Here is a 6432-nt window from a genome sequence, read left to right as displayed (position 1 = left end):
GTATGCAAAGACTTTATTCTTGTGTGCAGAAAGTCTTGCATACACATACCATCAAGTTCCTTTACAATTAAGGGCTTAATGTCAATTAACTCACTGAAGAGAGAGATTGCAACTATCAAGGCAGCGTTCCTTCCATGTAGCATGGTCCTAAATAACTAATTTACTATACTTATATTAACATCCTCCTCGTTGAGAAGAAGTCATTTTTTGGGGTGTTTTGTGCACTCACTACTCCAAAAAACGAAATAGACGACGGGGATCCACCGTCGTTGTAATGCTTTGAAATCCATCGTTAAATCGACCGCCGTCTATTTGGGTGTCAAACTACGACGGCTTTTCACCGTCGTTGTTTATCTGTAAAGACGACGGTTTTTAAAGAAAATCGTCGTTGTTTAAAGGTAAAGATCGTTAATTATAGGATGAAAGACGATGGTTTTAAAAAATGTCGTGTATTGTATGTAAAGATGATGATTTTTTATGAAAACTATCATCTTTACATACAATAGACGACCATTTAAAAAAAAACAGTCATCTTTACTTCACAATAGACGACCCTTTTTAAAAAAAACTCTCATCTTTACATATAATAGATGACCTTTTTAAAAAAAAAACCATCATATTTACATATAATAGACGACCCTTTAAAAAAAAAAACGTCATCTTTACCTATAATAGACGACCTTTTTTGTAAAAACTGTCGTTAATTATCTGTAAAGATCATGATTTATTATAAAAACCGTCGTCTAATACGTTCCCAAATTGCTACATTTTAGTTCTTTTTGATTTCCTATGATGCTATACAATGATTTTAACTAGAAAACCAACCATAATGCTTTATTAATGAATATATACACTCAAAAATAGTTTCTTTCATAAAACTTGAAGATTCAATAGTTATTACATAGTTAACCAATCTTTATTCTACAACAAACATAATTCCTAGCAAGACCTACGTACTCCTAATCCAAGCCTTCCTCATCCAAACATACAAATGATGCACAACTGAAGTCTCCTCCATCATCCCTATAAATAAATCAAAATGACAAAGAAAGAAAACAAAAAGCTAAGATTATAAACATAAAAAATTAGGTGGAAGAGAAATTTTACCATTGGACCATATTTCCATAGAAAACTTGTAAAATGAGCATAAAAAAGACCGTCGAGAACTTGCAAAAGAAAAAATTTATAAATAAAATGATAGTGAAACGAGAAGGTAACAAATTTTCAACAACAAAAAAACATATGACTCACATAGAAAACCTGCAAAAGAAAAAGTTATAAATCTGCAAGCTTCCTCCTCATCTCCTGATAATAAAATCAGAAAATCTAAAAAAAACCAGAAATATAAAAAAAAATTATGTAAACAAACCAGACAAATCAAGAGAGACAGAAAATTTGAAATCAGGGAGACAAAGAACATACTAGAAACGCAAAGAGACTAATCCAGAATTCACTAGCAAGATATAGAAGGGTATTGAGAGATTAGGTGACTTTCAAATCAAACCTTTCAACCAGCTTTGATTCTCAAATACAGAACCTCCCTCTACATATTATGGATCTGCGAAAATCTCTCAACTCTTTCATTGATATCGATTTTTTGATGATTTTGTAGAGAGTTTCATGAGGGTGTTTTAGAGAGTGCAGGAGGGTTTCAAGGAGGGAGATATAAGGTTTTCAGAGACGGGGGAAAATCTGAAAATTTGTCGAGCACGAATTCACTTAAGTAGCCTTTTTTTAGCGTGTTTTAAAAGACGACGCTTGTTAATGAGAGATAAGGTTTTCAAAGACGGGTGAAAATTTGAAAATTTGTCGAGCGCGAATTCACTTAAGCGGCCATTTTTTAGCGTGTTTTAAAAGACGACGCTTTTTTAAAAAAAACCGTCATCTTTACATATAATAGACGACCCTTTTTTAAATAAAAAAAACCGTCGTCTTTACATATAATAGACGACGATTTTTTTTATAAAAAGCGTCATCTTTACATATAATAGACAACCATTTTTTAAAAAAACCGTCATCTTTACTTCACAATAGACGACCATTTTTTACAAAAAAAACGTCATCTTTACATATAATAGACGGCCCTTTTTTAAAAAAAACCGTCATCTTTACTTCACAATAGACGACCCTTTTTTACAAAAAAAGCGTCATCTTTACATATAATAGACGACCCTTTTAAAAAGAAAAAACCGTCATCTTTACTTCACAATAGACGACCCTTTTTTACAAAAAAGCGTCATCTTTACATATAATAGACAACCCTTTTTAAAAAAAACCGTCATCTTTACTTCATAATAGACGACCCTTTTAAAAAAAAAACCGTCATCTTTACATATAATAGACGACAGGTTTTTCAAAACAACCATGTCTTTACCAAAAAAAGGACACTTGATTTTTAAAAGACGACGCTTGTCATATTTGCTGTCGTCGTTTTTTGGTCAGATTTTAAAAACCTTTTTAATAAGACAACGCTTTTTTATTTGTGTGCGTCGTTATAAAAAAATATTCAATAGTACCTCCGTTTTTTAGTTGTTTAAGTCACTTATCCATGACGGTTTTTTTGTTACCGTCGTCTTTTTAAACACAACGACGGTTTTTTCTTCTACCGTCGTCTTTTTCTGGTCGTCTTTTTCACTTTTTGTAGTAGTGACTATTTCAAATTCTAATAGAATTTATGTGGATATATTTTGGTTGATAGAATAGCATGTCCTCTACTATTGATATTTTTTATTCTTGATTTTTCATGCATTTATTATCACATCATAATTAAAATTTATATGAATTCCACGTTAAAATCCGTAATCTAATACCCTATTCCTAGATTTCTTGATTCATGACTTCCCTCATTTCTAATAAGGAAACATACTCTAGGTGATATAATAAGAGAAAGAGAATCAAACGCAAAATCTTATGTGCAAAATATTTCTAACTTCATGAGCCACAAAAAATATGAAGTTGATCTCACAATAATCCGAAAATAGAGAAGGAAAAGAAAAAGAGTTCAAAACTAAGATCATCATCAACTAATTAAAAAAAGGATATGATTTTCCCACTCCTTTCTTGTCCATTTACATTCCCTTCATTGAAAATTGTATGTTCCCACTCCTCTTTTATTCACTTACACTTCTTTAAAAAAAACATTTCTCATAATATTTGCACTGCAGAGCTTCACGTGTGCTCGAGGTTGTTTGACTGATCTCCTCATTAAAAGGTAATTAAATTTTTAAATTTTTTTTTAATTACTACAATATTGAGGAAAGAGAACACTGTCCATGATGAACTATATATATAAAGTAATAATTAAAGAAGTAAAGATAAAATAATTGGTTGAAATGAGAAGGTATTAATGTAAGATTCGTCCTTGACCTCTTTGATATGGCCAAAAGTCTGGGAAAGCTGAAACAAAGACTAGTAAAAGGGTGTGTGAAAATTCTCGGTACTGATATAGATGCTTCCGCACAATTCAAATCTACCTAATAAATAAATAAATTCCATAAAAACATGTACGTTTCAAAACCCTAATCTCAATTTCCGAGGAATGGTTGACATTGATCGATCCAAAATCCAAATGCTTAATTAATTAATTGATTAATTAAACTAATAATAATCAATAATCCCCCCAAGCGTCTTAATTAATGATATAATCAGGAAGGTTCATCGATTTCCGACAAAGGAGAGAACAAATTGTCAGTCTTCTATGCTGTTCCGTGTTGGTCGCCGCAAAAATGTTCGTAATTTTGGATTATAAATTAACAATTTATTATGTGTTTAATTAATACTGTCTGTCAGGAACCCTAGGAAAAACAAATTCTTCTTCTATGCAAAATTGCCAGTGCATGCTAGCACTTCTTAGCTTGGACACATTTCACTTGGAAAGTTGAGAAATTCGAAAGATTAATTCCTAAACTATTTCAAATTTAATAATTCAAAATTTTTTATAAAAAATGGATTCAACAACATTTTTGTTGTTGTTGATCTCAAGGTAGGGTTTTGTTGTCTCTCTCAACCTTGAGTTCATACATGAACTCAACTTTTTAGGACACACAAAATTATAGGCAAGGTGTCAACCAAACACCAGGGCTTGGGGATAGGAAAACCTAGCCCTTGCAAGCAAACCCAACAAGCAATGGGTTGGGATGATTTACTTCAGCCCAACTGTATAAAGAACCAAAATGGTTTTATTTTGTTCTAGTTTTTTAAATACAAGCGATATTAGAGAATGATGATTTCAGCACAGAATCTCTAGTGGGTGCAATAATAACCACTTGAGCTACAAATCTTTGCATATTTCCTGTTTTAATAACACCAAAATGGTTTCAATTTATCTCCTACTATAAAAAATAAAAATAAAAATTGAATACCATACTTTTCTTTTTCTTTCTTTTTTCCTTTTTCCTTTTCTCAGTATTATAAATTTATAATTAATAGTCTATGGACCCCAAGTCCTTATTGGGCTTTATGGGTCATGGCTCGTGAAGGTGTTGGTTGGTTGAAAGTTTGACAGTTTGTTAGTGAAAGAAGAGGTAATTGCAGAATGAAAAGATAAGAAAATTAAAATAAAATTAAAATTAAAAAAAGAAGAAGAAGGGGGTTTTAATGAAAAGGGTGGGGACCCTAATTTGCGTGCCCAGAAGCAGAGCCAGAGCCATGGATGGGTGACTTAACCAAAACCAAAGTTGCATATAACAAAAGGTAACACATACCGATGTTTATAGGCAGTGGTTAAAGGTATTAAAAGCTTTGCATCATCTTTCAATATGCCCAAGATAATTGATTCTACTTTTGTCATCAAAAGGGGAAAAAAGAAAAGAGAGAAAAAAATATATATATATATATTATACCTTTGTTTCTCACAAGCAACTGAATTATGTGTCTTTGTTTATAAGCTTTCAACCTTTTGTGCAACAACTAGCCACTTTTTGTCCAAGAATAGAGTTCTAGTCATTATACTATTTCAATTTTTTTTTTCTTCTTTCTATTGTTGTAATTTGGGTCCAAATGAACCTTTTAACAACTGTGTATGACTTTAGTATACTATCGTCTCTCTTAATAGGAAAGGTCCTCAAAAAAATAACAACAAATATGGGCGTGTACTTCCTACTTTCTTGATTTTTTTTATAAAAAAAATTATAATTAAAGGAGAGGAGGAGAAAATAGGAGAAACAATATATAGGAAATTTAATTTATGCAAATTACTTTTCCATTTGTTTTAAATTTTGAAATGCAATTATCATAGTTTCTTTTCTAAGTCTAATCAATAATCGTATATGTTTTATTAATTTTAGATCAGAAGTCAACCAAATTTTGACTTTTTAACTTTGACCTAATTAAAACTAAATGAAAAACAATAATTTAAGTGATTATTAATATTGAAAATATTTTTGACCTAAATGAAATTAGTCCAAAGAATTTTTTATGAAATAGAACTTAAACAAATTTACATATTTTTATGAATTATCCTTCCCCTTACTTAGTTTACTATTACATGGTGTATTGGGGCGAGTGCCCTATTTATAGAGGAAAAGTGGGAGGTACTTTGTGTTATTATTTCGATGTGGGACTGCGTCACCTGAGAGGCTGTCACGTGTCCGAGAGCTTGAGCGGCACGACAAGTGCCTTTGTTTATCCGGTTCGGCAAAGGGTGGGCTTGCCGAGGGCTAGTCCCCTTTCATGATGACTAGCGTATATCCCAGTGGCTGGGTTAAGCTAGAGAGGCCTTCGGTTAGGTCCCATTCCCCTGTGATGTCCTCGCCAAAGACGCTCGGTCAAATATGGTATGAACACTTTATCTTTTTCATGTCACCCTTCTTTTTTATTTAATTTAAAGGAAACAAAAAAATTTAAAAACAATAGCTTGTACTAAAATATATATTTTTTTTTTAAATTAAAAACAAAACGCTACCAAACAATTAACCCACCTCCATGAATACCAATTGCAATGTTTCAATGTCAAATGTCAACATGTGGCAAGAAATATAATCAATTAAAGCTAAATTTTGCCCCCTAAAAAATTGGGTGATGTTGAGAGTATTCCACATTAAAAATAGAAGTTGTACTTGAATGCTTAAAGTATTTTGGACCTTCTCATCCATTTTCAATTGAATTTGGATTAAGTACTCACATTCTAACATGGTATCAGAACAAGCTATTCAAGTGACAGGTCTGACAACCGCACATGCAATTGTTAACACTATAAATTTATCTTACATTTTAAATCAGGGCTTTCATTCAATTGATAGTAATATTTCTTCTGAGATTGATCAGCTCTCAAATTGAAATCCAAGTCCTAAAATTTTGTCTCTATTTTTCTTTTTCTTTTTTGAAAAAAGAAAAAGAAAAAGAGAATTGTTGGCACATTGGTAAACTTTGTACGCCAGACATGCCCTGCTGTTATGGTGTCACAGAATGTCACAAGGTGTGTGGGTAAATTTT

The sequence above is a fragment of the Prunus avium genome, chromosome 5, assembly GCF_965620075.1.
Source record: "Prunus avium chromosome 5, drPruAviu1.hap1.1, whole genome shotgun sequence".
In the NCBI taxonomy this organism is placed as follows: Eukaryota; Viridiplantae; Streptophyta; class Magnoliopsida; order Rosales; family Rosaceae; genus Prunus; species Prunus avium.
The sequence above is the reverse complement of the archived record's forward strand: the minus strand, read 5'-3'. Positions refer to the sequence as shown.